This window comes from Oculina patagonica, chromosome 6 (assembly GCF_052425735.1).
Source record: "Oculina patagonica isolate OP01 chromosome 6, crgOcupat, whole genome shotgun sequence".
NCBI classification, from domain to species: domain Eukaryota; kingdom Metazoa; phylum Cnidaria; class Anthozoa; order Scleractinia; family Oculinidae; genus Oculina; species Oculina patagonica.
In genome coordinates, this window is record NC_135763.1 from 17,298,614 (window position 1) to 17,310,633 (window position 12,020).

Consider the following 12,020-nt stretch of genomic DNA (forward strand, 5'->3'; position numbering starts at 1 on the left):
GTAACTTATCCAAAAACTGAAAAACGTTTCATAGCCTCAGATACTAAATCATTGCATAGCACGAACGGAAAATTTAAGTATTTCTTAACCCTTCTATATTGCATGTATAGCGAAACGTTTTCGTGTAGAAGTTATCCATTTTAGCCTTCGAATTCAATTCGCCCTTATTTTGAGTTTCTATTATATTGATGATGTAATGGTATAAAGAATCATTTTCATGCACCTCAAAACTGTTTCCTATAGTTAAATGAATTGAAAATAAATATAAAGTACTCTTGGACACATTAATACTTTTTTTTCTGCTATCTAGTAAGAAAATGAATTCTTACCTGTACAGATAGCTTTTGATGGTCAAGATGCGGTGTTTGTGTTTGTTCGAATGGGAAAGGTTTATTTTCCTGTCCTGTTTTCACCTAAATATCGAGTTCATGAATCATTAATTAAAGCCTCCTTTAGCTCTGTTTAATGTTTTTTAATTAGTTAAAGTAGCGACTTCTTTCACATAAAACAACTGATTCATCAGTTTTTTTGTTCGACGGCTGCACAGCAAAACAAGGATTTACTCTCATTTGCAAACACCTGGCCTCAGAGCAAAACAAGCAAAACAAGCAAAACAAGCAAAACAACGTTACCTCTTAGGTGAAGAACCTAACGTAATACAACATCTCAATCCGTGAACAATTTGTTTTTCGTACAGCTAATTGTTTTCCTGTTTACATTCTCATGATATTTCAAAGTTTCAATGACAAGAAAATAAGGAAACGTGTAACTACGTTGTAAGTATTGTTAATAGCTCGTCCTCTCTTTTAGGTACTGGGCCAAACATTGCATTTGCGTTTTGGAAAACTAACAATTTCATCAAGCCTTAATTGTCCAAATTCGTGGAGAAAGCGAAAAAAGGGCAAGTGCTGTTTGCATTAAAGGCGATGATACCGAATAAGGTTACGATAAAATGTTTTCAGACCATTTATTCAATTCTTATTTGCATCATGGAGTACGAAATACAAACAAAAGCATGCGTTGTTATCGAAAACAAGCCCACGTTTAAAATATTATGCTGCTGCCGCTTGTACAAAAAAAATATAACGGCATGCTTGCTGTTTGGACATCTCAGTGTTTTCTTATAAAGCGAACAAAGTCTCTATTTGATTTTTTTCTTCACTTAAGATCGTGTTGTTTTGGAAACTTGATTCCCATCTGTTATAGTCACGGCTTGTAATCTTTTTAATCGTATCTATAACAGAATCATCTGTTTTGATTGGTTCTGTGTGCCTATTTGTCGCGTAGTTGGCACGCGATCACGTGGGTGTCCAATTACAGGTATCCAATTTGAGCAACTTTATAAAATTGGATACCTGCAATTGGACACCTACGCCATTCGCGCTTCAATCACGTGCATTTAAATGGGTTCTTTCTTGCAGTTTTCCTACTGTTTGTACAACCAATTGAATTTAACTTTGACTTTTTCAGGTTCTCAAAGACTTCCTAACCTCAAATTTTGTCGGGATGTGGAGTAATCGTGCTCGTAATTTCAAATCGGCCCCCTCACACCCTGAATTGTACTCCACTCAGTCCAATTACTACTACTTATCCCCCCCCCCCCCAAAAAAAAAAAAAAAAAAAAAACGTTCCAAAACGCTCCGCCGCCTCTGTACATGGACCCGAAAATTTTGCTGACTTTTTTGTTTCACCGCTTTACCACTTTTTCTATTCGTAAGCTAATACACCAGTGGCATAATGCCTTTTCTACACAAAGTCGTATACTAATGAGGTAAAATGTAAACAAAAATGTTAGCAAAGATTCCCCTAATGCACCGTGCAAGGTTTCTAGGGCTCTTTTTCAATCAACGACAATAAATTAGTCTATCTTGAACAGGCTTGCTTGAGCCATACCCTGCGAATATCAGCCCTCGCCCTTTTCTTTGCAGACCCTGGATCAATTCGGTGTGTCTCCCTGTATTATAACTAACCTATAAGGACATTATTCAGTTCCAAAAAAACTTGACAAATTCGCCGTTGTGTTTAACTGAAACTGAAACTTTCTTTACCCTCGGTATTATAAAGCGTGTAAGGCCTCTAGCCAGTTTAAGGCACAATGCGCAAAGACCAGACCACAACACCGGAAAATCCATGCCCTACTCTTTGCGATAAGTGTGTGTGTTCTTTTACGTCCCCTGCTAACCATAACACTGAAGATGCATGAGAAGGGGCCTACGGTTTATCGTCCTTTTCCGACAAGACTAGATTATCTAACGATTTGCAGATGTCATTGCAAAGGCAGCACATTCTCCTAAGTTATTTTAAACCCTGAGTGTTGGTCCGGTCTGGGACTCGAACCCGAGACCTTCTGCACGGTAGTCCGGCGCTCTACAAACTGAGCTAACCGGTCGGCGGTTAACGTTCATAATTTCAAGTTGGTCGTTTCACTTCGTTGTACATGTTCTGTGGAGGATGCCGATGAAATGTACTAAGATTTACAACGGACGTGCAGAGTGATTGTATTGTTGTTGGCAATCCTTCGTAACAAGTTAAATGACCACTTGGCAGAGGTTAAATTAAATTAACTTTCACATGAGTTCGCCGGTGACTATGCAGACCGATTCGGGAAGAGCAAATTCTTGGACAGACTGGACATGCATCTGAATTCAGTGGAGGTTGGAACTGAGCTGGCATCTTGTTGTCTCTCTTTTCTCGCCAAGCGGAGTCTCTCACTTTGTTCCTTCCTCTGTTGCTCACTGTGCGCCACGCCAGTATGGATAGCACCCCCTTCTCGAGTTATGCCAGTCGTTGGCTAATTGCTCCCAGTTCTCGGGGTTGATACCGTTGATTCAAGTTGTGTTAAAGGCTATCCTTAAAGCGTTTTACCCTGGTTGCGTCTCCCATTCGTCAGCTCACAATACAGGATCTTCTTTGGGAGTATGGACGAAGGCATACGGACCAGGTGACCGGCCCAACGAAGTTGGTTCAAGATAATATAAGACTCATTTAATCTCTTGTTTAGCGACGAGCTCGTCACCTTTGCCATTGTGGTTTTCTTAAAATCCCTTATATATCTTAATCGGATGTTCACGTTTTCTATATTCTCCTACAGCACATAATATATAGGTAGCACCATGGAGCGGATGATTAACAATTGGTTCATGCTTTGGTGCACTATCGAGTTATGGTGCTACGTATACTGAATTTGATAACTCGGCTCTGCTAGCTTGTAATAAAGAACATTATTACACGACTAAGGCGGTCCGAGGGCCAATAACTGAATCAGCCAATCAGATTACTTAATTTCCGGTCCCGCGAGGGCCGATATTTTCCAAGTATCGGACCGGGTTTTGTCCCGGATGATCCCGCGCTAATTCCAGCGCGATTTAGCGCAAGATTTTTGCAAGATTTTTTTTGCAACATTTTTTCGGAGTTTTTATTGCTTTGAAAATGAAATGACCTTAAACACAGAAATAATTATAACTTCTTTTTAATAGCGCGCGGAAAAGTTTTGCCGCACATTGTTTTCCAGGACATCTACCGGGTAGCAATTCTCACTACACAAAGTTTCCAGTCGTGTAATAAATTTCTTATTAACCAAGCTTGCTCGGAACCGTACTGGGCGAATATTGGCCCTCGGTCTTTTTTGTACGGACCTCGCTGCGCTCGATCCGTACTGTCAAGACCTCGGGCCAATATTTGCCCAGTACGGCCCTCGCGCGTGGTTAATAAGATATAAGCGTAAACTTGAAAACCTTATCTATGAACAGAATGGGATTAGTTGTTTTGGCAACTTTAGAAGCGGTCAAACATACCTTAGTTTTATGTTTTCTGACAACATACTTTAAAACTATTCAGTAAAATGTTTTCGTTTGAGACATTTATGTCTATTACACAAACATTTATTTTTTAATTGTGGAAATGTCTATCGATCAGACTAACAAGTATCAACTTTTCAACTACATAAACATTTTCTTTTTAACCACTAAGCAAGAAGGAACCAAGGGAACAAGCAAGCAAGCAAGCAAGCAGGGTGACCCCACCAAAAAAGGTTACCATACTTAGCATGTAAAGCGAATGGTAAAACAAAGGGGAACCAGGTAACCCCTCAAGGGGGGTAGACCTTACGAAAGGACCCCCAGTCGTTAAAAGCGTGGAAATTTTTCAACCAATTCACAAACCATTTCAGAGAAACTTGGAAGAAGCACGAAAAAGCGCTGGTAAAAGGTAGGCCTTTATTTTTTCAAAGCTTAGAGTTCGTTAATTCAATAGCAATTTAATGACAACAGTTTTTTTTTCGTATTTTCAAACTCTATGCAAAAAAAAAAAAATTGAATCGGCTAAAGAACGGCAACTTAAATAGGACAACATTTGATTCAATTAAGGCAATAAACTAAGAAACGTTCACGACTAAAAAATAGTGACGCTTTCCACTCCTTCCCTTATCTTTTAAGAACTCCCTCTTCTTTTTTTTCGAACAGTACTGTTGCCGTTGTTTAAACCTAAAAAAAATAAAGTTTAAAGACGGCAATGAATTATGAAACTCGCACCTGAAGGTGATAAAAAATCGCAACACACGAGTTCTAAATCTACTAAATGTGTTCATTTAATACCCTTCGTAAACCTAAATTACCAAGGAACTCGCCTTGAGATAAGTCATATTTAAAATCGTAAGGAAAATTCAAAGGTTCATGACTTTACTCGTTTTTTTTCAATACAATGTCTTTGGAAGTAACACGATTCCAAATTTATTTGACCACATTTCAAAAGGAAAAAAAATAAAAATGTTGGGGAGACCAATTTTAGTTTACGAGTTTAGTCTGCAATTTAAATTAGAAGATTATTTCTGTTGCAAGCGCTGGCGATTAATTATTAATGGCGAAAAAGGTTCTTTAAAACGGATTCAGAGTTGATTAAAAAAGTCTACTGTATTTTTTGGAACTAGTGCCACTTTACCAATAATGTCAATAAGGAATGACAGAGTTAGGTAATGGAATTTTAAATAACGGAATGGAATAATCCCTTATCCTCACTTAAAATGAGCAACAGGTTAATAAAGAAAAAAATGTTCCTAACGTCCAGATAAGAGAAGATAATACAGAAAAACAAAAACAATAAAAAAACAACAAACAATTAAAACAAAAAAAATGTCAAATACACAAATCTTTCCCACAAATAGTGCCATTTTACAAGTACCTGTTTCAAGGAGCCAATAAGCGACATAACAGAATAATAGAATTCACTGAATCGTTTACTCTAAGAACCTCTTTAGACCACTGAGGTTAGAATTGCAAATTAGGATCAGGAATAAGTTCTCTGAAAGAAAACACATCATTCATTTCAACGCTAAATTCGGATCAGAGGGCATTAGAGTCACCGATCCTGAGGTTGGTAGGAAAACTGTATCACTTAAACGTATTTCTTTCAACGTAGTAAAAAGTCCTGCACGCAGTTCAAAATTCTAAACTTGAATTATACTTTGATTAGTTTATCTGGACGCTATTTGCCAGCAGTGTATCTTACGTTAAATTAGTAATGACAACGCTCAAACGAAAAACTGTTTATTTTGTGACTAAAGCTCAAGCCTTTTATAAGAAGTGATTGCAAATTACGTTTATATATAATTAATCTCGCGTTATTTTCTTGGAAAAAGAAACAATCCGCTTTCAATTCTATCCAAGAAACAATGGAGTTATGCGACATTTGTATCTTCCAGTGCAACTGAATAATTTTATTCGTCAACAATGGTATCCTTTTCTGTATTTCCTTTCTTTTACGCAATGTGACACACGTGAAGTGCGTCGGGGAATAAAGACAGAAAGTAAAGATCTTTAGCTTCAGAAAAAAAAGTTTCATCTAATTAATCCAGGTAAATAGCTACAATCGTTTGGAATTTTGATTACTTCTTGCTGTTTTTTGTCAGCAGCAAGGAACTAGTTTTTGTTAGATAGTAACTGTTCGTGTAGAAATATACTTACAAACGCCTCCATGGATTTTTAACTGGCTTTCATCGCCGTATAAAGTTGGTGCCTCCTTAACTGATTTGTGAGAAAGACCTGCTACTGCCGGTTCCGCACTTGATTTCTGTTAGTGAGGAGGTACAGATGACATAAAAAATTTAAGTCATTTTTTCTTTCAGTTTTGCCGTTTGTCATTTGCCTTTAATTGTTTGGCCATTTTTCAAGTATTGGTAGAAATCAGAGACCCATGAGTTTCTGTAGAAATTTTATGGTCAAAATAAGCGTCAGAGTAAAAATTCAGGCTATTTTGTCACTTGTAAGTTAAAGTGTATATGACAGATTTTTTTTTATTTGCCTGATCAAATCTACGTGGTATGCTGATGCGAACATCGAAAAAAGAAATTCGAAATCTCGTTTTTTTCACCGCGTTTTCGACCTAAAACACGCAATATTTTCACTTCCGGTTGGGTCCAAAACCGCGCACAGTGGGGAGCTGGGTCTATTCTGCTTTTGACGTCATGGCCGGTCTAGACCCAGCTCCCCACTGTGCGCCGTGACGTCAAACAAGAATGCGCTCAGTGATACACTCAATAATCAAACAAACCGAACATGGAATTTTAAAGCTGCGACGGCATAGATTTAAAATCGCTAAAATCACAACAACACGTGCACTACTTCTAAATTCGTTTTGAGCCTAATACGTCAAGATTTAAAACCGCCTTTTCATTTTACTTAACTGTATATTTGCTGATATGATATATGATAGCTTTATTTTCACACGCTGTTTCCATCAGCTTTTCTAAAAAAACTATTATTACACTAGTATCCCACTAGACTTCAGATCATTTATAAACTTCCCAGCCTTAAGCTTTTTTTTCGGTTTTCCGGCAACCCAGCCGCAATCTTCCTTTGAAATTCCCTGTTCAGTTTGTTTGATTCTTGAGTGTATCACTTGTTTGACGTCACGGCGCCCAGTGGGGAGCTGGGTCTAGACTGGCCATGACGTCAAAAGCAGAATAGACCCAGCTCCCCACTGTGCGCGGTTTTGGACCCAACCGGAAGTGAAAATATTGCGTGTTTTAGGTCGAAAACGCGGTGAAAAAACGAGATTTCGAATTTCTTTTTTCGATGTTCGCATCAGTATACCACGTAGATTTGATCAGGCAAATAAAAAAAAATCTGTCATATACACTTTAAAGGTTTGACAGTAGTTTTTCAGTTGCCAATAACTCCATCCAGTTCCTCGTCAATAACAAGCCGTTGACTTCACTGAGAATTACTTATAAACGAAAGCCCTCTTTTTCACCAAGCGTTTTACCAGTAAAGAATAATTGTTTGTCATGGCATCTATACTGTAGCAAAGTAGGCCCGGAAGAGGTCTTCAAAGTTAACCAACACAGCGTAAAAGGGAATGATAACGGACTCTTAATTTGAACAAGAAAATTTATACGAGTCTTAGCTTGAGCCTATTCATGTTGTTCTTTGATATATTCTTTAGTTAAGCGGTTATTATTTTTTTTTGTTTAAAAGTGGTCTTATTAAATGTTTAGGAAATGTTGGAATGTTTGTTGTTTTTTTTTTTTTTTTTTTTTTTTTTTTTTTTTTTTTTTTTTTTTTTTTATCTCGATGAAAATAATAACAAAAAACAGTTACGTTAAAGCGTTGCCATATCTGAGAGAAGTAGGAGAAGGGAGGCTAGGTATGAATGTTTAAATATTTTTAAAAAAGAAAAACATGGTTTGAGCGAGCTGTGTATGTGATACGACTGCTCCGAGATTAGAAACCTCAGCAAAATGGAGGATAACGCGGCAAACTCACAAGTTTTAAAGTGATATAAAGAGTGGTTTACGTGATTTAAATGCTTAAATTCTCGCACCCGAATAAAAAGCCTGCGTACCTAGATGTCTTTTTAAGGAATGCCTAACGTAGAGGGCTTACCAGGCCAACGCCTAATTTAAGTTTGAAAGGGGTCAAGCCTGCCCATTCAACATTCAAAGCGTGAACGTCTGACAAACAACCTTCTTATTTCCTACGACATTTACTGTTACAATCTGCTTCATAGTTGTCTTCATTTTCATAAGAATATTCTCCTAAAATAGCAAGCTATACCATAAGTCTGTCATTGGGTGGTATACTTTGAAGCATGTTTAGTTTGCAGGACACTAAGCTGTAAGCTACACAACGTGCCATGATTGCAAAAGTACAAATTTGCATTTAGCGCCCCGAAATGTGTCAAAAGTGAGAGGTACCATCCATGTTATGGCAGAACTTGTTGTTTAAGGGACTTCAGAGGTATTTCCACTCCCTCTGGATGGGAAGTTAGTCCATGGCAAGTATTACCAGCACCCATTTATACGTCTGCACGGGCGGGGAGAACAGGCACTGAGTATTAATTGCTTCCATAGTTGCCCATCAAACTGGCGCTTATCTCCAGTTTCAGTATATAGAAGCGCTTAGAGTTGTTACTACCACCCACAGGATGAGTTTTTAGTCCATAACAGGGTTATAAGCCCAGCATTTAATTCCCCAGTACCCATTTAAAATCCTGGGTGGCCAGAGCATTGTGAGAGAAGAGTGTGTTTTCCATTTCCCAAGAACACAAATCAGAGATCCAGCCAAGGTTCGAACCAGGCTTAGACTGTGACTCACTAGCATTCAGGTTTCTGCGCCACCAAAACGGGAAGCAATCTGTGATTAGGTTACCCAAAAAACAACTTCCCTCTTTACTATGGTTTATTTTAACAATATCACTTTTTCTTACCTAGTCTTCCAGAAATGCGGATCAAGGAAAGATGCCTTGAAGGTAATCCACTTGCCACTTCGTTAACGACTAGCACCTTTCTTTCCTCTTTTCTTCATAGTGTAAGCCACAGATGGCGCTCATCTTTCAAGCTCTTATTGTGGCTTCGGTTGTTGCTGTATGCAGTGATGCTGTTGGTATCGGCAACGCCTTAAAGCTTTCAGGTATCAGCAAAACCTTCGGGAGAATGTCCTTGAATACTAGAGGCCTGGAACGGTCCGCTGAGATGGCTGGGTACACCTTTGGTATTGTTGGGGCATACTGGCGCTCCAACACATTGGCTGCATATGCTCAAATGTCACGAGGAGAGATCCAAGAAGCCATGGAGACAATTCAGCTCGCTATTGCAACGTTAACAGTGTGGGATCTTGGCCAGGGAATCGCTTATCCAGTGGTACACAAGCTAGTGGATAGAATAGTCAAGAACAAACAACTGTTTCGGAACACTTTACAGGCGTACAGTGATTACCGCAATGTTATGAAGTCGGGAGTTCTTGACGACGCAACTAAAGCTGCAACCCCTGATGCACTCAAGGCAAAACTCTTCCAAAAGAAGAAAAGCATTGGCAATGCATTCCAAACGGATGTCACCAAAATTATTCAGAAGAGCCAGATGTACACGGATCTAGTGACTGACCTGAGAGGAATCAAGAATGTTGTCAAGGTCGTTAAATGGGCTGATGTGCTTATGGGACCTTTGTTTGATGCAGCAACCGTTGGCGTCAGCGCTTGGCAGCTTGCAGAGGCGATAAAGAGCAACGACCCAGCTGCAATTGCTGCAAGTTCACTCTCCCTTGCTTCAGGCCTTGCTGGTATCACGGGATTTGTCGTCGCCGCACTTGCAACTACAGGGTCGACGTTGGCAGCGGTTGCCGGTCCCGTAGGAGCACTCATTGGCGCTATTCTTGGACTGGCGTCAATCTTGGTTGAAATCTTCACAGCCCTGAATCCATACAGAAAAATCGAAGCCCATGTTAAGATGATTAAAGACCTCACGGACAGATCAAAAAAGCTGTTGGACCGAAACATTCAGGATCTTCCCAATCTAGTTCCACAACGAGACCATTTTGAATTCTCATGGGTGTATCAGCTAAACCAAGGTCTTATGATTGAAAACATCCAAGGTAGAATGAAAAAGTGGGGATATAGTGTTGAGTTCAAGCTCCAGAATCCACCAAAAGAGGAAAATGGTTACTTGGTTATTGGACCGGAAAGGCATTTGGATAGATCGTTGTACCCAGGCAACTTCTTTTGGAATCCTACAGGACTTGTCAACATTGGTTACGATTTCTATGGTAAAAAAGTTAAAAGAGGAATTCAAGGGTGCCACAGTTATAGCAAATACTAACTTGGTGGCTGGAAAACCCAACGTGCAACTTAAAGGACTAGACATTACAACTTACAAGAGCGAGAGTGACGAGAATGCGGACAATGTGATCATTGACGATATGTACGATGTTACGCTATTACCCGGATGCGTTAAAGTTAAAACAGGTGGTGGTGACGATGTCATTCAAATAAATGGCCTGGTCGGAAAACCCAGAATACTGGAGAGATCAACTAAAACGCGGTCCGAACCGAAAAGCCTTTATTGCCATCCGTTCAGCATATGGAAGGTACAGAACAATACGGAGGAACAACGACGTGCTTTCTTTTGAAGGAATGCCGAAGGTACAAAAGCGCACACAGAAAATTCTTGGTGTTGAGTACGAGATTTTCTATGGCAGATTGTACTATAGGGTTGCTAATGATCAAGGGACGCCGGAAGCGTCTACTGGGGTTTCGTGGAAGGAATTAAGATGTTCGTAGGCACGCCATATAATGACATAGTAGAGATCATGTTGGGGGGAATGTTCTTCATTCGACAAACAAAGGGACAGAACCTGTATAGGCTGTACTTCCATCCGGCTCTATTCTCCCGTACCACCATTGATGATCAATCTCCAACACCAGGCAAAATTGTCCTTGAAAGCCGCAACTACAAAAGAATAACAAACAGATGTCTCCGTTTTTCCAAACAAGAACGTATACTTTACATTTACGAAGACAATGGGCAGGGATGCGCAGATTATGCCCGTGCACGTATTGTTTTCAGCAAGAGAGCTAACAAGAATCACTTAGTGAGAACAGCGCACGATGGAATCGAGATGACCTTGGAACAACTTCCCGAAAAAACCAGTGACGCAGCCATCATCGATGCAGATGGAAACAAGCAGTACTTTTTTGACCCTACTGTGGTACGAAACCAAAGCAACTGCCTGAAAGTGAATGTTGGTGTTTATCCACCTCAGCCTCACCAAAGCAAGTTCGTTTTTAAAACGATCAATGCTGCAGATTCCAAGAGCGCGCTGATCTTATCTACCGATCTTTATAAATAGATGCATGCAGAAGGGAAATGTATCCGTTTTACTTCTTCGCAGCTTTGACCCAGATCGTCCTTCCTGGAACCTGAAGTTCTTTGTACCCAGAGAACAAAATCATCCAGAATGTCCCGGAGAAGATTTCGAGCTCCCCATCGATAAGAACTTTGCAAGAGTTATGAAACAAGGCAATGATGGGAATGATCGCTTGGTGGCCGACCTTTACCGTGACAAACGTATTAAGATTGACGTGAACACAGAGTTGGAGAAACTAGACAACCGACAGAGCTACCATTTTGAAAACAAGTTCGAAGGAAAGTTCGGTGTTTCCCAGGATGTGTTGCTGAGGCCGCCTGTAACTATGGATCCACCGTCGACCTTGAAATACCAGTTTGATATAAAAGGAGGCCAGCAGTGGGACCCAGATGCGTTGATTTTTACAGACGAACTAAGGAACTGGCTGAAGGAAAAAGGACGGAGGATTGTGTTGACAAACAAATCTGAAGGGCCCTGGAAACTGCAAATCACTAAAGAGGATGGAACAGCTTCACATTCTTTGAGTCTGAAGAACATCGAGCGCATCGATTATGAACCAAAGAGATGGGTCCCTTAGGCAGCCTATTGTCCTCGACTTAGCGACTGAGACAAGAAAAAGGATTGACTTGGAAACCACCACTGTTTATGAACTGCTGACAACAGAGAAAGATGATTGCATGGATTGAAAATTGAAATATATATAAAGTTACAGAGCTCGACATGGCACATTTACAGCGTCTGGAAGGAATATCCGTTTCTGGCCTGCTTTGATCGATAAAAAAATAAGTAATATGAAAACTTACAATTACTGCAAGTGTCTGATATATATTATCCACTATAATTAGGATTGGCAGCCCTCGTGTCATAAGGTTTTACTTCAACAGG

At 39.7% G+C, this 12,020-nt stretch overlaps 1 pseudogene; it reads left to right on the forward strand.

The window, feature by feature from the left end:
* The first annotated feature begins 8,127 nt into the window (after window positions 1-8,127).
* Window positions 8,128-11,911, forward strand: LOC144657903 (uncharacterized; annotated as a pseudogene).
* Window positions 11,912-12,020: the final 109 nt, after the last annotated feature.